The sequence below is a fragment of the Triticum aestivum genome, chromosome 5A, assembly GCF_018294505.1.
Source record: "Triticum aestivum cultivar Chinese Spring chromosome 5A, IWGSC CS RefSeq v2.1, whole genome shotgun sequence".
Taxonomy (NCBI): Eukaryota; Viridiplantae; Streptophyta; class Magnoliopsida; order Poales; family Poaceae; genus Triticum; species Triticum aestivum.
In genome coordinates, this window is record NC_057806.1 from 518,881,178 (window position 1) to 518,902,576 (window position 21,399).

At 41.2% G+C, this 21,399-nt stretch overlaps 1 long non-coding RNA gene across 1 annotated transcript; it reads right to left on the reverse strand.

Moving 5' to 3' along the window:
- Positions 1 to 19,231: 19,231 nt before the first annotated feature.
- Positions 19,232 to 21,098, reverse strand: LOC123107445 (uncharacterized). Its single transcript, XR_006451677.1, has 2 exons — positions 20,266 to 21,098; positions 19,232 to 19,486 (listed from the first exon to the last, which is right to left on the reverse strand). It is a non-coding gene; the product is annotated as an uncharacterized lncRNA (long non-coding RNA).
- Positions 21,099 to 21,399: the final 301 nt, after the last annotated feature.

The following is a 21,399-nucleotide window of genomic DNA, read 5'->3' on the forward strand; positions in this document are numbered from 1 at the left end:
ACTTTATTATTGCCTCTAGGGCATATTTCCTTTCAGTCTCCCACTTGCACTAGAGTCAATAATCTAGATTACACAGTAATGATTCTAACACCCATGGAGTTTTGGTGTTGATCATGTTTTGCTCGTGGAAGAGGCTTAGTCAACGGGTCTGCTACATTCAGCTCCATTTGTATCTTGCAAATTTCTATGTCTCCCACCTGGACTAGATCCCGGATGGAATTGAAGCATCTCTTGATGTGTTTGGTTCTCTTGTGAAATATGGATTCCTTTGCCAAGGCAATTGCACCAGTATTGTCACAAAAGATCTTCATTGGACCCGATGCACTAGGTATGACACCTAGATCGGATATGAACTCCTTCATCCAGACTCCTTCATTTGCTGCTTCCGAAGAAGCTATGTACTCCGCTTCACATGTAGATCCCGCCATGAAGCTTTGTTTAGAACTGCACCAACTGACAGCTCCACCGTTTAATGTAAACATGTATCCGGTTTGTGATTTAGAATTGTCCGGATCAGTGTCAAAGCTTGCATCAACATAACCGTTTATGATGAGCTCTTTTTTTTGAGGAATTGGTGACAGTGGGAGAGGCTCCCACTGACTTTGTATTACTCACAACAGAATAGTTACATTTGTGTTACAAAGGGGTTTTAGGCCCCCCCGGCCATGATTGATACAAAGCTAGCTGCCCAAACTAACAATGAAATCAGAGAGGAAAGGATGAACCTTCTTCGGACAGTTGTGGGCCACCAAACCCAGCAAATATTTAAATCTAGCTAACCATGCCCCAAACGAATGCGGGATCCTCCTGAAATGTTGGTTGTTCCTTTCCATCCACAGGCTCCAAGCAGCAAGCAAGAAGATGTCCATGAAAAGCGGCCGACGCCAGTCTTCTCTACCACCATGCAAAATGGCAAGCCTGTTGGTCCCCCCTGGCCACATCAGACCAGTCCTACTCCAGCATTGTTGGGCAAAAGGGCACGTGAAGAAGAGATGTTCCATGGTTTCCTCGGGTGGGTTTTGGCAGAGCATGCAAGTATAGTCGCCCCCATCCACATTATAGTGCCGTCGCTTCAGCATATTCCTGGTGTTCAACCGATCTACCATAAGCAGCCATCCAAACATCTTGAACTTGATCGGGCATTTGGCTTTCCATAGCCATCCAAAGGCCTCATCAGCCATAACCTGTCTGAAGCAGTGGATATAGTATTTCTTAGACGATTATCGTCCCAGGTCACAGACCCAAGTATCAACCGATCCACTGTCCAGACCGACGTGTGCGGACCTTTGCTGTATCTCTCTGATCTCTTCCCTGGCCTGGATCGAAAGAGGCAGACTGAAGATCGAGGCAGGATCAGTGGATTTGAGGATCTTGGCAACAGAATCATCCTCATTTAGGGCATATGAGAATGCCCGCGGACGCGTATCCATTAATGTGGAGGCTGGGTCTCCCAACCAGACATCCTTCCAGAAAAGTGAGGTACGACCATCTCCGGGGACTACCCTGGTGATCCCACGGAAGATTCCACTGAGCTGCATTACATCTTTCCACCAGAAGGAACCCACTGGCTCGGCGGTGTGTGGCACCTTGTTTGGGTAGTGCGTTTCCCAGATCAGCTGAACCCAGGGTACATCTTCACGATTGTAGAATTTGAACAGGTATTTAAGGAGAAGCACGGTATTTTGTATTCTGACATTAATAACACCAAGGCCACCACAACGTTTCGGTCGACAGACAAGCTCCCATGCAGCAAGGGAGTTGGATTTGATCCCATCATCAGAATTTTTTGCCCATAGACAATAGCGGCGGAGTTTGTCCAGGTGTTCAACTAGTTTTGGGTGTAGCTTGATCGTGCACATTTCATATATCAACATGGAGGTGACCACCGAATTGACCAACGTTAGTTTGGCCCCTGACGACATCAGTGTTAGGGCAGTGGAGGTTTTCCTCTCAACCGAATGGACTAATGGCATGAGATCAAGAACCGTCGTTCTTGTTGTCCCCATGGGAAGACCAAGGTATGTAAATGGCAGGGAACCAACCGAGCAACCAAACACTTCCGCCAACCCCCCGGCATGCTGATGATCAACATTGATGGGTATGAGGGTCGATTTATGGAAGTTTATTTTGAGCCCTACCGAAGCCGCATAATCCTCCAAGATAAGTTTCATGCGGATTGCCTGTGTAGGACAAGCTTGCATAACCAAGATCGTGTCGTCAGCATACTGCACCACCGGGAAGTCACCTGCATTTTCACGTGGAATGGGTAGCTCTAGCAATCCCTGAGCATAAGCATCATTGATCGCAGCTTGTAGCAGATCAGCAGCAAGAACAAAGATTAGTGGCGAGAGAGGGTCACCCTGTCGTACTCCACATTTGCATTTGAATTTCCGGCCAGGAACGCCATTCAAGAGGACGGATGAAACTCCCGAGCCAAAAATCAGTTCCATCCAGCCCAGCCACCTATCATCAAAGCCCATGTGCTTCATGATTTCCAGCATGGGGGCATGCTCGATCGTGTCAAAGGCCTTAGCAAAGTCTAGTTTGAGCAATATGATCTCTCTTCCAGACGAGTGGCACTGATGAATGTATTCGTACGACCATGCCAGGCAATCCTGGATGGTCCTCCCTTTGATAAATCCATACTGATTCCTGTGAATAATTTTTAGGATCACTTTTTGCAGTCGGTTCGCCAGGATCTTTGTAATGACTTTTAGACAACAGTTGAGTAAGGTGATTGGTCTGAAGTCATTAGCCGTCTCCGGAGAGGAATTTTTGGGAATCAAGGTGATGTAACCCTCACTTATGCTAGTGATATCCAGACCACCTGCATGAAATGCGTGACAGAGATCATAGAAATCTGTCTTGATAATTTGCCAGCATTTCTTAATCAAACAGCCATTAAACCCATCCGGGCCAGGTGCTCTGTCATTTGGCATTTCCTTAACCATAGCATCTATTTCATCATTAGAGAATGGTGCGCTCAGCTGGTCCAGTCCATCAATCCTGCGAATGATCCTAGAAAGATCAAATTTCATGTTGGTACGTTTAGAAAATCCCAAACGGTCCATGTATGTATTGAACAGTACCCCCTCTTTGCCAACATGGTCATGTATATCGACTTCCCCAACTCTGAGCATGGCAATAGTATTGTGTCTGTACCTCTCTGTGGCCAAAAACTGAAAGAGTTTTGTGTTTTCATCGGCAAAACGAAAGTACCTGATCGTACACCTCTTTCGCCAGTACTCATTTTGGTATTTGAGCAAGGCCTGTAGATGGTTTTTCAGTATCTTCCTGAAGTTTGATTCCTGAACATATAGGGGTCGTTTATCCTCAAGTGCATCCATGTTTGTTAGAGTCTCATTACTGATTTGAATCAGAATTTTAAGTTTGGAGACACCCTTACTCCAACGCTTGAGATCATATCTCAGAATCTTGAGCTTTTTGCAAATTCGCGCCGCCGCATTGGGTGCATGACATGGTTTAGACCATGAACCAGCAACAACCTCCATGAACCCCTCATGATCTGTCCAAAAATTTTCAAACCGAAAAAGCCTGGACCGTGGGATGCTTGATTCAATCGTGACCACACAAGGAATGTGGTCAGACACTGGCTTCCCCAGGGGCAAGACCATTGTGTTAGGGTATTTGGTGGTCCAATCAGACGACGTGAAAAACCAATCTAATTGTTCAAGCAGAGGATCATCTTGCATATTACTCCATGTGTATGCACGGCCTTTAACTGGTAGTTCCATTAGTGATTGTGCGCGGATGATCTCATTGAATAGTAGCATGTCCGCAGCGTTGCCACCTGACTTGTTTCTGTTATTCGTGGAGCGAATAAAGTTAAAGTCACCCAGAATTAACCAATTGTCATCATCAGGGATATTAAGCTCAAAAAGCCAGTTTGTAAAGTCTAGTCTGCGCTGACCAGAACAGGGGCCATAAACATTGACTAGATTCCACGAATCATGTGACTGCGTGGCCACGAAAGAGATCCCAATGGCAAAAGAATCCACAAACCAAGATGTACCAGAAAAAACAGCACTATTCCAGATAACGATGAGGCCCCCAGAAGCCCCCACTGACGGTGCAAAAACAAATTTATCGAAGCGCTTAGGGCAGAAAGTCTTAATAAAAGCAGGATCGAAGGATTCACGTTTAGTTTCCTGGATACATATCTCAGAACAACCGCTAGTATCAATCGCATTCCTAACAGCCAAAAGTTTGTCATCACGATGAGCTCTTTGTCACCTCCATATACGAGAAACATATCCTTAGTCCTTTTCAGGTATTCCAGGATGTTCTTGACCGTTGTCCAGTGATCCACTCCTGGATTACTTTGGTACCTCCCTGCTATTCTTATAGCAAGGCACACATCAGGTCTGGTACATAGCATTGCATACATGATAGAGCCTATGGCTGAAGCATAGGGAACATCTTTCATTTTCTCTCTATGTTCTGCAGTGGTCGGGCATTGAGTCTGACTCAACTTCACACCTTGTAACACAGGCAAGAACCCTTTCTTTGCTTGATCCATTTTGAACTTCTTCAAAATCTTGTCAAGGTATGTGCTTTGTGAAAGTCCAATTAAGCGTCTTGATCTATCTCTATAGATCTTTATGCCTAATATGTAAGCAGCTTCACCGAGGTCTTTCATTGAAAAACTCTTATTCAGGTATCCCTTTATGCTATCCAGAAATTCTATATCATTTCCAATCAGTAATATGTCATCCACATATAATATCAGAAATGCTACAGAGCTCCCACTCACTTTCTTGTAAATACAGGCTTCTCCGAAGGTCTGTATAAAACCAAATGCTTTGATCACACTATCAAAGCGTTTATTCCAACTCCGAGAGGCTTGCACCAGTCCATAAATGGATCAATGGAGTTTGCACACTTTGTTAGTTCCCTTTGGATCGACAAAACCTTCCGGTTGCATCATATACAACTCTTCTTCCAGAAATCCATTCAGGAATGCAGTTTTGACATCCATCTCCCAAATTTCATAATCATAAACTGCGGCAATTACTAACATGATTCGGACAGACTTAAGCATCGCTACGGGTGAGAAGGTCTCATCATAGTGAACCCCTTGAACTTGTCGAAAACCTTTTGCGACAAGTCGAGCTTTGTAGACAGTAATATTACCGTCAGCGTCACTCTTCTTCTTGAGGATCCATTTATTCTCAATTGCTTGCCGATCATCGGGCAAGTCAACCAAAGTCCATACTTTGTTCTCATACATGGATCCCATCTCAGATTTCATGGCTTCAAGCCATTTTGCGGAATCTAGGCTCACCATCGCTTCTTCATAGTTCGTAGGTTCATCATGATCTAGTAGCATGATTTCCAGAATAGGATTACCGTACCACTCTGGCGTGGATCTTACTCTGGTTGATCTACGAGGTTCAGTAGTATCTTGTTCTGAAGTTTCATGATCATAATCATTAGCTTCCTCACTAATTGGTGTAGGTGTCGCAGAAACAGTTTTCTGTGATGTACTATTTTCCAATAAGGGAGCAGGTACAGTTACCTTGTCAAGTTCTACTTTCCTCCCACTCACTTCATTCAAGAGAAATTCCTTCTCTAGAAAGGATCCATTCTTAGCAACGAATGTCTTGCCTTCGGATCTGTGATAGAAGGTGTACCCAACAGTCTCCTTTGGGTATCCTATGAAGACACATTTCTCCGATTTGGGTTCGAGCTTATCAGGTTGAAGCTTTTTCACATAAGCATCCCATCCCCAAACTTTAAGAAATGACAACTTTGGTTTCTTGACAAACCATGGTTCATAAGGCATCGTCTCAACGGATTTTGATGGTGCCCTATTTAACGTGAATGCGGCCATCTCTACAACATAACCCCAAAACGATAGCGGTAAATCAGTAAGAGACATCATAGATCACACCATATCTATTAAAGTACGATTACGACGTTCGGACACACCATTACGCTGAGGTGTTCCGGGTGGCGTGAGTTGCGAAACTATTCCGCATTACTTCAAATGTACACTAAACTCGTAACTCAAATATTCTCCTCCATGATCAGATCGTAGAAACTTTATTTTCTTGTTACGATGATTTTCAACTTCACTCTAAAATTCTTTGAACTTTTCAAATGTTTCAGACTTATGTTTCATTAAGTAGATATACCCATATCTGCTTAAGTCATCTGTGAAGGTGAGAAAATAACGATATCCGCCACGAGCCTCAATATTCATCGGACCACATACATCTGTATGTATGATTTCCAACAAATCTGTTGCTCTCTCCATAGTGCCGGAGAACGGTGTTTTAGTCATCTTGCCCATGAGGCACGGTTCGCAAGTACCAAGTGATTCATAATCAAGTGGTTCCAAAAGCCCATCAGTATGGAGTTTCTTCATGCGCTTTATACCGATATGACCTAAACGGCAGTGCCACAAATAAGTTGCACTATCATTATCAACTTTGCATCTTTTGGCTTCAACATTATGAATATGTGTATTACTACTATCGACATTCATCAAAAATATACCACTCTTTAAAGGTGCATGACCATAAAAGATGTTACTCATATAAATAGAACAACCATTATTCTCTGATTTAAATGAATAACCGTCTCGCATTAAACAAGATCCAGATATAATGTTCATGCTCAACGCTGGCACCAAATAACAATTATTTAGGTCTAATAATAATCCTGAAGGTAGATGTAGAGGTAGCGTGCCGACCGCGATCACATCGACTTTGGAACCATTGCCCACGCGCATCGTCACCTCGTCCTTTGCCAGTGTTCGCTTAATCCGTAGTCCCTGTTTCGAGTTGCAAATATTAGCAACAGAACTAGTATCAAATCCCCAGGTGCTACTGCGAGCTCTAGTAAGGTACACATCAATAACATGTATATCACATATACCTTTGTTCACCTTGCCATCCTTCTTATCCGCCAAATACTTGGGGCAGTTCCGCTTCCAGTGACCAGTCTGCTTGCAGTAGAAGCACTCAGTTTCAGGCTTAGGTCCAGACTTGGGTTTCTTCTCTTGAGCAGCAACTTGCTTGCTGTTCTTCTTGAAGTTCCCCTTCTTCTTCCCTTTGCCCTTTTTCATGAAACTAGTGGTCTTGTTGACCATCAACACTTGATGCTCCTTTTTGATTTCTACCTCCGCAGCTTTCAGCATTGCGAAGAGCTCGGGAATAGTCTTATTCATCCCTTGCATATTATAGTTCATCACGAAGCTCTTGTAGCTTGGTGGTAGTGATTGGAGAATTCTGTCAATGACGCAATCATCTGGAAAATTAACTCCCATCTGAATCAAGTGATTATTATACCCAGACATTTTGAGTATATGCTCACTGATAGAACTGTTCTCCTCCATCTTGCAGCTATAGAACTTATTGGAGACTTCATATCTCTGAATCCGGGCATTTGCTTGAAATATTAACTTCAACTCCTGGAACATCTCATATGCTCCATGACGTTCAAAATGTCGTTGAAGTACCGATTCTAAGCCGTAAAGCATGACACACTGAACTATCGAGTAGTCATCAGCTTTGCTCTGCCATACGTTCATAACATCTGGTGTTGCTCCAGCAGCAGGCCTGGCACCCAGCGGTGCTTCCAGGACGTAATTCTTCTGTGCAGCAGTGAGGATAATCCTCAAGTTACGGACCCAGTCCGTGTAATTGCTACCATCATCTTTCAACTTTGCTTTCTCAAGGAACGCATTAAAATTCAACGGAACAACAACACGGGCCATCTATCTACAATCAAACATACATAAGCAAGATACTATCAGGTACTAAGTTCATGATAAATTTAAGTTCAATTAATCATATTACTTAAGAACTCCCACTTAGATAGACATCCCTCTAATCTTCTAAGTGATCACGTCATCCAAATCAACTAAATAATAACCGATCATCACGTGAAATGGAGTAGTTTTCAATGGTGAACATCACTATGTTGATCATATCTACTATGTGACTCACGCTCGATCTTTCGATCTCAGTGTTCCGAGGGCATATCTGCATATGCTAGGCTCATCAAGTTTAACCTGAGTATTCTGCGTGTGCAAAACTGTCTTGCACCCGTTGTAGATGGACATAGAGCTTATCACACCCGATCATCACATGGTGTCTGGGCACGACGAACTTTGGCAACGGTGCATACTCAGGGAGAACACTTTTATCTTGATAATTTAGTGAGAGATCATCTTATAATGCTACCGTCAATCGAAGCAAGATAAGATGCATAAAAGATAAACATCACATGCTATCAATATAAGTGATATGATATGGCCATCATCATCTTGTGCTTGTGATCTCCATGTCCGAAGCAACGTCATGATCACCATCGTCACCAGCGCGACACCTTGATCTCCATCGTAGCATCGTTGTCGTCTCGCCAATCTTATGCTTCCACGACTATCTCTACCGCTTAGTGATAAAGTAAAGCATTACAACGCGATTGCATTGCATACAATGAAGCGACAACCATATGGCTCCTGCCAGTTGCCGATAACTCGGTTACAAAACATGATCATCTCATACAATAAAATTTAGCATCATGTCTTGACCATATCACATCACAACATGCCCTGCAAAAACAAGTTAGACGTCCTCTACTTTGTTGTTGCAAGTTTTACGTGGCTGCTACGGGCTTAAGCAAGAACCAATCTTACCTACGCATCAAAACCACAATGATAGTTTGTCAAGTGGGTCCTGTTTTAACCTTCGCAAGGACCGGGCGTAGCCACACTCGGTTCAACTAAAGTTGGAGAAACTGTCACCCGCAAGCCACCTATGTGCAAAGCACGTCGGGAGAACTGGTCTCGCGTAAGCGTACGCGTAATGTCGGTCTGGGCCACTTCATACAACAATACCGCGGAACCAAAGTATGACATGCTGGTAAGCAGTATGACTTATATCGCCCACAACTCACTTGTGTTCTACTCGTGCATATATCATCAACAGATAAAACCTAGGCTCGGATGCCACTTTGTAGAACGTAGTAATTTCAAAAAAATTCCTACGCACACGCAAGATCATGGTGATGCATAGCAACGAGAGGGGAGAGTGTGATCTACGTACCCTTGTAGATCAAGAACGGAAGCGTTTGGTTGATGTAGTCATATGTCTCCACGGCCCGACCGATCAAGCACCGAAACTACGGCACCTCTGAGTTCTAGCACACGTTCAGCTCGATGACGATCCCCGGACTCCGATCCAGCAAAGTGTTGGGGAGGAGTTCCATCAGCACGATAGCATGGTGAAGATCTTGATGTACTACTGTCGCAGGGCTTCGCCTAAGCACCGCTACAATATAATCGAGGACTATGGTGGCAGGGGGCACCGCACACGGCTAAGAATATGATCACGTGGATCAACTTGTGTTCCTATGGGGTGCCCCTACCTCCGTATATAAAGGCTCAAAGGGGGGGGTGCGGCCGGCCTAGGAGAGGCTTGCCAGGAGGAGTCCTACTCCCTCCGAGAGTAGGATTCCCCCCCCCCCAATCCTAGTTGGAATAGGATTCGCGGAGGGGGGAAAAGAGGAAGGGGGGCCGGCCCCCTCTCCTTGTACTATTCGGACCAAGGGAGGGGAGGGGCGCGCGGCCCATCTCTGGCTGCCTCTTCTCTTTTCCACTAAGGCCCACTAAGGCCCATATATCTCCTGGGGGGTTCCGGTAACCTCCCGGTACTCCGGTAAAATCCCGATTTCACTCGGAACACTTCCAATATCCAAACATAGGCTTCCAATATATCAATCTTTATGTCTCGACCATTTCAAGACTCCTCGTCATGTCCGTGATCACATCCGGGACTCCGAACAACCTTCGGTACATCAAAACGTATAAACTCATAATATAACTGTCATCGAAACCTTAAGCATGCGGACCCTACGGGTTTGAGAACAATGTAGACATGACCGAGACACATCTCCGGTCAATAACCCATAGCGGGACCTGGATGCCCATATTGGCTCCTACATATTCTACGAAGATCTTTATTGGTCAGACCGCATAACAACATATGTTGTTCCCTTTGTCATCGGTATGTTACTTGCCCGAGATTCGATCGTCGGTATCCAATACCTAGTTCAATCTCGTTGCCGGCAAGTCTCTTTACTCGTTCCGTAATACATCATCCCGCAACTAACTCATTAGTTGCAATGCTTGCAAGGCTTAAGTGATGTGCATTACCAAGAGGGCCCAGAGATACCTCTCCGACGATCGGAGTGACAAATCCTAATCTCGAAATACGTCAACCCAACATGTTCCTTTGGAGACACCTGTAGAGCACCTTTATAATCACCCAGTTACGTTGTGATATTTGGTAGCACACAAAGTGTTCCTCCGGCACACGGGAGTTACATAATCTCATAGTCATAGGAACATGTATAAGTCATGAAGAAAGCAATAGCAACATACTAAACGATCGGGTGCTAAGATAATGGAATGGGTCATGTCAATCAGATCATTCAACTAATGATGTGATCCCGTTAATCAAATAACAACTCTTTATCTATGGTTAGGAAACATAACCATCTTTGATTAACGAGCTAGTCAAGTAGAGGCATAATAGTGACACTCTGTTTGTCTATGTATTCACACATGTATTATGTTTCCGGTTAATACAATTCTAGCATGAATAATAAACATTTATCATGAAATAAGGAAATAAATAATAACTTTATTATTTCCTCTAGGGCATATTTCCTTTCATATTGTCCCTTTTATTTATTTATTTACTTTTATTTGGCCTTTCCTTTTTTATTTGGCCTTTATTTTTTATTTGGCCTTTTTTTGGGACAATGCTCTATTGAATGATGATCATCACACTTCTATTTATTTACAACTCAATTATACAACTCGATACTAGAACAAAGATATGACTCTATATGAATGCCTCCAGCCGTGTACCGGGATGTGCAATGAATCAAGAGTGACAAGTATGAAAGAATTATGAACGGTGGCTTTGCCACAAATACAATGTCAACTACATGATCATGCTAAGCAATATGACAATGATGGAGTGTGTCATAATAACTGGAACAGTGGAAAGTTGCATGGCAATATATCTCGGAATGGCTATGGAAATGCCATAATAGGTAGGTATGGTGGCTGTTTTGAGGAAGTTATATGGTGGGTTTATGGTACCGGCGAAAGTTGCGCGGTACTAGACAGGCTAGCAATGGTGGAATGGTGAGAGTGCGTATAATCCATGGACTCAACATTAGTCATAAAGAACTCACATACTTATTGCAAAAATCTATTAGTTATCGAAACAAAGTACTATGCGCATGCTCGTAGGGGGATAGATTGGTAGGAAAAGACCATTGCTCGTCCCCGACCGCCACTCATAAGGAAGACAATCAATAAATAAATCATGCTCCGACATCGTTACATAACGGTTCACCATACGTGCATGCTATGGGAATCACAAACTTCAACACAAGTATTTCTCAAATTCATAACCACTCAACTAGCATGACTCTAATATCACCATCTCCATATCTCAAAACAATTATCAAGTATCAAACTTCTCATTGCATTCAACACACTCATAAGAGAATTTTATTATTCTTGAATACCTAGCATATTAGGATTTTAAGCAAATTACCATGCTATTTAAGACTCTCAAAATAATCTAAGTGAAGCATGAGAGTTCATCTATTTCTTGAAAATAAAACTACCACCATGCTCTAAAAGATATAAGTGAAGCACTAGAGCAGATGACAAACTACTGAAAGATATAAGTGAAGATCAATGAGTAGTCGAATAATTATGCAACTACGTGAAGACTCTCTAACATTTAATAATTTAAGATCTTGGTATTTTATTCAAACATCAAGAAAGTCAAAAGAGAATGACATTCTAAGAATAGCAAACATCATGTGAAGAAGCAAAACTTAGGATCAACCGGTACTAACCGATAGTTGTTGAAGAAGAAAGGTGGGATGCCAACCGGGGCATCCCCAATCTTAGACGCTTGAGACTTCTTGAAATATTATCTTGGGGTGTCTTGGGCATCCCCAAGCTTGAGCTTTTGTGTCTCCTTAATTCCTCTCATATCACGGTCTCCCTAAATCTCAAAAGCTTCATCCACACAAAACTCAACAAGGACTCGTGAGATAAGTTAGTATAAACCATTGCCAAAACCTTATCATACTCTACTGTAGCAAATCATTAAAATTATTATTCAACATCGAATACTAAATGCCTCTGCATATTTAATAGTACTATCCTCAAATAGAATCATTAAAGAAGCAAACATATGCAAACAATGCAAACATAACAGCAATCTGCCTAAACAGGATAGTCTGTAAAGAATGCTGCAACATCGATACTTCCCTAGCTCGAAAAATTATGAAAGAAAATTCCCACTGTAGTAAATTTATCAGATCTTAATATGCAAAAGGTTTCAACATTTTATCACATTCTGACTTTTCTAGGGAATTATTGCAACAGCGGTAAACTTTCTGTTTTCAAACAGCGACATGTATACTTGTAACATAGGCATAGTAAAGACTATCAATGCCACTTTTATTGAAATAAAAGATGCAAAACATTTTTCTAAATAACAGCAAGAAAATCCTAACAAAATAAATTTACGCTCCAAGAAAAACACATATCATGTGGCGAATAAAAATATAGCTCCAAGTAAAGTTACCAATGAACAAAGACGAAAGAGGGGATGCCTTCCGGGGCATCCCCAAGCTTAGGCTCTTGCCACTCCTTATTCCGTAGTCCATCGAATCTTTACCCAAAGCTTGAAAACTTCACAACACAAAACTTAACAGAAAACTCGTAAGCTCCGTAAGTATAAGAAGGTAAATTACCACTTCAAGGTACTATAATGAACTCATTCTTTATTTATATTGGTGTTAAACCTACTGTATTCCAACTTCTCTATGGTTTATAAACTAGTTTACTAGCCATAGATTCATCAAAATAAGCAAATAACACATGAAAAACAGAATCTGTCAAAAACAGAACAATTTGTAGTAATATGGATCAAACGTATACTTCTGGACCTGAGGAATTTATCTATTAATCATCTGCATAAAGAGTTAACTAAATAGCACTCTCCAAATAAAACTGGCAGCAATTCTCGTGAGCGCTAAAGTTTCTGTTTTTTATAGCATGATTAACAAGACTTTCCCCAAGTCTTCCCAAAGGTTCTACTTGGCACAAACACTAATTGAACACATAAAACCACATCTAAACAGAGGCTAGATGAATTATTTATTACTAAACAGGAACAAAAATAAAGTTGGGTTGCCTCCCAACAAGCGCTATCGTTTAACGCCCCTAGCTAGGCATGATGATTTCAATGATGCTCACATAAAGGATAGGAATTGAAACATAAAGAGAGCATCATGAAAATATGACTAGCACATTTAAGTCTAACATACTTCCTATGCATAGGGATTTTTTGAGCAAACAATTTGTGGAAACAATAATCAACTAGCATAGGAGGGTAAAACAAGCATAACTTCAAAGCTTTAAGCACGTAGAGAGGAAACTTGATATTATTGCAACTCCTACAAGCATATATTCCTCCCTCATAATAATTTCCAGTAGGATCATGAATGAATTCAACAATATAACCAGCACCTAAAGCATTCTTTTCATGATCTACAAGCATAGAATTTTTACTACTCTCGACATAAGCAAAATTCTTCTCATGAATAATAGTGGGAGTATCATAAGAGACTTGAATATTATAAATTGTTTCCACATTAAAAGAGTAATGTTCAGAAAAGGGGTAACCATAATCATGACAAGTTTTATACATATAATCCTCACTACTTTTTATAGCATATGTATCATCACAATAATTATCATAAGCAGGAGGCATGTTATTATCATTATGAGTTTGCATATCAAAATTTGGTAGACTAAAAATATAATCTTCATTAAGCGTAGCATCCCCAAGATTGGGACAAACATTAATTGCAGCAAATATATTCTCAAATATGTCATCCTCATCAAACATAGCTTCCCCAAGCTTGGGCCTTTTCGTATCATAAGCATGATCACTCTCATCATTAATAGCATGGATAGAACCAATAGTATAGCAATTATTATATTCTTCCAAGCAAGTGCCAAAAAGATTTTCAAGATCATAAGAAGTATCATTATCTTCCACAATTATATTTTCATGAGGCACAATAGTAATAGGAGCAGCATTATTTGGGAGAGATATCTTTTTACCTCTCTTCCTTTTTCTTTTCTTCTTTTTCACCACATGATGCGTGGGTTCAATTCTCTTTTTGGAGCTCCTTATTAGTGAGATTGGTTGAATAGGAGGCTCCTCCTCGTTACCTGATTCATCATAAGAAATAATAGGAGGATATTGGGAAGTCTCTTCCCTTTTGTTAGTATTCTCTTCATCTTCTATTTGTTTTCTTTTCTTTATGTAATTGGCAATATAAGGATTTTCAATGCAATTCACCGCACAATACATATAAATATTCTCTAGATCAAAATGAAGAACTTTATCAAGGGCAAATTTTGGAACATTCTCAGTTATACGTTTCATTTCTTCATAACCCAAAAGAAGGCTAAGCTCTTTATGATGCTCAAGGGTAATCAAATTATCACAATATTTGGACACGACTTGATCATGAAACAAATAGCATTGGAGCTTTAAATGACCATGTTCATTGCAAAGTTCACAAGGAGCAGGAAAAATATTGAATCTTTCAGCACATTCATCTCTCTCTTCTTGCAAAAATTTGGTTTCTAAGTACTTATGCCTCTTGCAATCTTGATCTTCCCTATTTGGTGTGTACTTGCAAACCCAGTCTACTCCACAAAAATTGACTTGTTTATAGCAGGCATTTTCATCATAACTAGTGCAATCATCATTAGTATTATGGATATTCAAAGAATTCGTACTAACAACATTGCAATCATGCTCATCATTCAAGTATTTAGTGCCAAACATTTTATAGATTTCTTCTTCTAGCACTTGAGCACAATTATCCTTTCCATCATACTCACGAAAGATATTAAAAAGGTGAAGCGTATGAGACAAAATCAATTCCATTTTTTATAGTTTTATTTTAAAAACTAGACTAGTGATAAATCAAGAAACTAAAAGACTCGATTGCAAGATCTAAAGATATACCTTCAAGCACTAACATCCTCGGCAATGGCGCTAGAAAAGAGCTTGATGTCTACTACACAACGTTCTTCTTGTAGATGTTGTTGGGCCTCCAAGTGCAGAGGTTTGTAGGATAGTAGAAAATTTCCCTCAAGTGGATGACCTAAGGTTTATCAATCCGTAGGACGCGTAGGATGAAGATGGTCTCTCTCAAGCAACCCTGCAACCAAATAACAAAGAGTCTCTTGTGTCCCCAACACACCCAATACAATGGTAAATTGTATAGGTGCACTAGTTCGGCGAAGAGATGGTGATACAAGCGCAATATGGATAGTAGATAATAGTTTTTTTATCTGAAATAATAAAAACATCAAGGTAACAAGTGATAAAAGTGACCGTAAACGGTATTGCAATGTGTTAAAACAAGGCCTAGGGTTCATACTTTCACTAGTGTAAGTTCCCTCAACAATGATAACATAATTGTATCACATAACTATCCCTCAACATGCAACAAAGAGTCACTCTAAAGTCACTAATAGCGGAGAACAAACGAAGAGTTTATGGTAGGGTACGAAACCACCTCAAAGTTATTCTTTCCAATCAATCCGTTGGGCTATTCCTATAAGTGTCAAAAACAGACCTAGAGTTCGTACTAGAATGACACCTTAAGACACAAATCAACCAAAACCCTAATGTCACCTCAAATATCCATGGGTATGATTATATGATATGCGTCACACAATCTCAGATTCATCTATTCAACCAACACAAAGGACCTCAAAGAGTGCCCCAAAGTTCTACCGGAGAACCACGACGAAAACGTGTGCCAACCCCTATGCATAGGTTCATGGGCGGAACCCGCAAGTTGGTCACCTTAACATACATCAAGTGGCACGTGGTATCCCATTGTCACCACAGATATCCACGGCAAGACATACATCAAGTGTTCTCAAGTCTTTAAAGACTCAATCCGATAAGATTACTTCAAAGGGGAAAGTCGATTCATTACAAGAGAGAAAAGGGGGGAAGAAACATCATAGGATCCAAATATAATAGCAAAGCTTGCGATACATCAAGAACGTATCATCTCAAGAACATGAGAGAGAGAGATCAAACACATAGCTACTGGTACATACCCTCAGCCCCGAGGGAGAACTACTCCCTCCTCATCATGGAGAGCGCCGAGATGGTGAAGATGGCCACTGGTGAGGGTTCCCCACCTCCGGCAGGGTGCCGGAACAGGGTCCCGATTGACTACAGAGGCTACGGAGGCTTCTGGCAGCGGAACTCCCGATCTATCTTGCGTTTTGGAAGTTTTAGGTCACGTAGGTATATATGGGTGCAGGATGTACGTCAGGGGACCCACGAGGGCCCCACGAGACAGGGGGCGCGCTCTAGGGGGGTGGGCGCGCCCCCCACCCTCGTGGGCAGCTCCCGTATCTTCTGACATGGGGTCCAAGTCCATCAGGTGTGTTTCCTTCCAAAAATAACTTCTCAAGTTGATTTCGTTCTGTTTCGACGCCGTCTGATATTCCTTTTCTTCAAAACACTGAAATAGGCATAAAACAGCAAATCTGGGCTGGGCCTCCGGTTAATAGGTTAGTCCCAAAAATAATATAGAAGTGGATAATAAAGCCCATTATTGCCTAAAACAGTAGATAATATAGCATGGAGCAATCAAAAATAATAGATACGTTGGAGACGTATCAAGCGCCGCCCGTCCGCCTTCGCCGCGCCCCGCCGCCTTCCACCCCGGCGCCCGCTGCGCTGCCGCATCACCGACGCCGGCTGCCACCTTGCCGCAACGTCGCCGACCCCGCCGCTTTGGTCCATCGCCGGCGACCTCGCCGCCCTCGGCCTCCACCGCATCACCGCGCCTCCCGGCTCTCCTTCCTCCACTCCGGCCAACTCCGGCATGGACTCCGGCAACCTCGAGCTGAAGACCGGTGAACCTCGGTTTCCGCACCACCTCAGATCCAGATCCGGTCCATTAGGGTTGACTTCGTCCCCAGTTTTGCATATTTTTTTAGCATTCTTCATCGCACCATAACTCATCATCCGTGGCTCCGTTTTGGGCGTGTAGCATATCAAATTGTTTGCCTCGACGAGTACTTCATTTCATTCCATTGCACCATGTTCATTTGAGCTCATCTTGATGCCCCAAATGCTGTTTAAAGAGTGCTAGTTTATATTAGTTTCAGATTCTTATCAGAGATTGGACATTTGTCATTTTTGCCACCATTGTTGTGTGCCTCCTATGAACTTGAGCCCTACATGTGTTTTGAAGTGTGCCATGCCATCTTTACAGGGGTGTATGCCATGTATTTTTGTGATCTTTGTGGTGACTATCACAAGCATGCATAGTAGCTCTCGTAATGTGGTCTTTCCCCTGTTAATATTTTTATGCCATGTATTCTTGTTGCTACAGAGTGATCCATGCCTCTTTTGAGCATGATCAGTAAGGATGTTTTGTAGATATTGTGGTGCTCTATCCATCCATGTCTTTGTTTGCAAGTATGGAGCACCCTAGTTGACTCAATTGAGCTCTACTTTTGTTATAAAATGTTCCTGGCAGAATGTTTACGTGTTAAGCATTTTTGCCGAGGTTGTTTTAGTTGATCCATGCATGCTATGAGGTTATTCTTGCCATGTTTAGCTTCTATGCCATGTCTACTTGCTGGGTGTATGCTTAGTTTGTCATGCAATTCCTTGTCGTGAGTGCATCGAGCTCTTAAACATGCCTACTTAATATATGTTTTGCCATGTTCCAGTTTTCTACTAAGTCTGAATCTGTTAACGAAAGTTGTTATGTCCACATGGTTGCCATTGTATTTTCTGATCCCTTTTGGCTTATGGTCAGTAAGGGACTTTTGTTGTATGCTTTGAGTAGCTTCATGCCATGCCTTGCTTTGCCATGATATGTTCCTGTAGCATGTTGTTATCGTGCTCTAAACATTGCTTCCTGATGTTAAATTCCTGACATGTTATTTCACTAAGTCTGTAATCTGATATCTTTAGCACTTTTGCCATGCTTGTTTGAACATGCTATTGAGCGAATTAGCCGTAGCTCAGTGTTCATCTTTTGTCAAGAATCTTGCGTGGATCACTGCCATGTGCTTTGTTGTTATGTTAGAGTGCAGTAGCTTGTTGTTCTTGATGCATTTAGATGGCCTCGTGCTGTTAATCGCAGCTTTGCGCCATTATTGTTTTGCTTGCCATATGCAAACCATGCATCCGATTCCGGTGATCGTTATATCGATTTCGACCGAAATCAACTCATCTTTCTAGTGGGACTCTTGGTTTTCCAAGTTGTGGCCAGGTTCAATCTTTCCTTTCTGAAGCATGCATATGCATCGCATATCACATCCCATATATCATGCCATGTTTTACATCATGTTGCTTGTGCATTGCACATGGTTGATTGTGTCTCCCTTTCCTTGTGTTCTTGCTTTGGGTAGAGCCGGGAGACGAGTACGTGATCGAGGAACCCGTTGAGTACACTTATGAGGATCAAGCTAACGTCAACTTAGAGAACTTTGCAGGCAAGATGACCATACCCTCGAAATCACTTCTATCTTTGCTTGCTAGATGCTCGCTTTATTGCTATGCCTATGCTACAATACCTACCACTTGCTTATCATGCCTCCCATATTGCCATGTCAAACCTCTAACAAACCTTGTCCTAGCAAACCCACTACAAGAAATCTGTTAATACGTGACATTTCTGTTCCGTCATGAAACAGTGCGAAACTGTCATGGGTCCCCGTCCATGATGGATTTGAAATCCGTCATGTATATCGCGTCATAATTTGACATTGTACATTACATTACGGCTGTTGACCATCATGGATCTGCCCCAGGCCCGCTTGGGCCCAATCCTTTGTGACGGAAACAGGCCGTCATGGACTAATGCCACATAGGATTTTCAATTGACTATTTCGAATGACATGGCTGTCTACGTGGATACTATTTTCTGTCACAAAATTCGTCATGGATGCGCCCATTAGCCCATTTTATTTCAAACCAATTTTTACCCAATAGCTTTTAGCATAATTCGGTAAACAAATTCTAATGCCAATTCTGGCCCAAGATAAAGTTTTTGCAAAGTGTTAACCATTACGTAGTTCAACTAGTATGCAGCCATCTATATGTATACATATAACATAGCAGTTTACAAAATCCTCTATGAGATGATAACTTACAACATATATTGACAAAATATATCACACAACAGGGTCAGGAACTATTACAATCCATTTTACATCAACAGAACTTACAAACTATCAAGGTTGTTATTTAGGTTCTTGCTGACGGCCCTACTGATAGCAACCATCATGTCGTGGCTGATGGTGATGGGTAGCACCAAGTAGACAGCTTAACAGTCTTACCTACATATTTACAAGAACCTTAAGATATTTGTAGATATGAATAGATAGTAGAAATAAGAGAATTACAACAAATATAGAAACAATTACATGTGCCCAGAATTCTTAAATCTTATAGTGCCTACAAATGAGAACACTTGATAAACAATGAAATAATAGATAGGAAGGTGCAGCTTCAAATGATCATGCTTCATTTATATTCATTCAAGGACAGATAGAAAGACTTTTCTATCATGAACCCATTGATTTAATTATCTGTATTACTTCCCTGCGTAATGATTCTGTATATTGCCCACTTGACCAGCATGGTACTATTATTTATAACAGGAAACAATAATGAAATTAAATGAACTAGTATATATGTATACAAGGTGACAACAGTAAAAAAGGGCTTGTGCATCTATAGCAAACCTCATCAGCTTGCAAGAGAACTACAAATTTAGTCTATAAATGGATTAAAGATTACTTCATAGTTATTAAGGTACAAGCCAAATTAGAACACATGAACAGGAAGTGGCAACTCTAGTAGTGTACCGAAGCAATGCAAGGTTTATTAAGGTACAAGACAAAGTCTGAAGTTCTTGTTTTTTCATTGGTTCATCTTGTACAGATTGCATTTTAGATATTAGATATGCTCAATCTAGGGGAACCAAAAAGGTATCACCATGAAACAAAAAGCACCGCATACACATAATAGTAAGAAGTCACCTTAGCTTTATGCAAGCTAGAATACTTCATGCACACAATTTATTAAGTGGGATATGTGATCTCCGGGGACTTACATGTACGCCATGCAGCAGCAATCACTAAGCTATTTTCTTGGAATTGCATAAGCTGAGATTTTTTTTGTTTCAATGTGATGAAATATCTCAGCAAACATCTGAAAGGCACAACAACAGTACGAAGCTTTAGTATCTGCGCCTCGGCAGCAAGTGTATCAAGAAATAGTCGCAGGAAGATCAAGAATAAGCTAATAGAGCCCAGCACACAAAGAAACTAATCTTGCCTGTGGAAATATACATTTTCTCTTTTAGCATTATGTATAGCAATCATTTTATATGGAGCAGTGGGTAAGGATCTGCTATTTTCTAATTGTAAAATTTTACTAATGTAGGCGGTCATTTCGTTTGCAAGTTATATTCTTGTTTACCCTTTCGCTCCAAGGAATTGTTTACTGACTATAAAATCTTACAGTTTCATGGAGGCATTACGATGGACTGATAAGGTGAAACAAGTTGAAAGAGCTACATATTTAAACTATGATTCAGTTAATTCTATTTTAGTTACTTCAAAACTAAAACAAGCCTTGCCAAAAAAAAGAAACATTTGCGAGAAGACGACACATATGTTGTTCTATTGGTTACTCAAGGAAACGAAACACATTATTGGCATTTTAGTCCTCCATGCACTGGGGAGAACTATTATTGCATAGTGCCTATGAAAGATGCGTAAAGCACCATCAATGAATTTCACAGCAAGTAAATCCTATCTCATGTTGGCAGCACAAAGTTCACAAGAAACTATAGAAGACATGTGTGTCAAGTAACCACATATAATTATGTCTTTATTTTGCAACAGAAAACATAATAACACCAAAATGGTTGGTACCAATCAAGAGTATTAAATCCAATGAGTAAATATCCTATTTGCATAAGATCAACAATTATATATATTAGCAAGAATCACCCCTGTTGAACCACATTCACATAGCAGTAGTTGCTTAACTAACTAGCAGATCTCACAAATTGTACACTGCTAGTGCTCGCACGGTGAGAAAAGAAAAGAAAAGGCCAGCAATAAGAAGTGTTGTGCTCATGAAGTAACTCAACCAAACATTTTTCAAGAGCTGGATACCAAATTATCTTATTCAGTGACACAGGGACACAATAATAATCGTTTGATGTAAGTAAAGGACC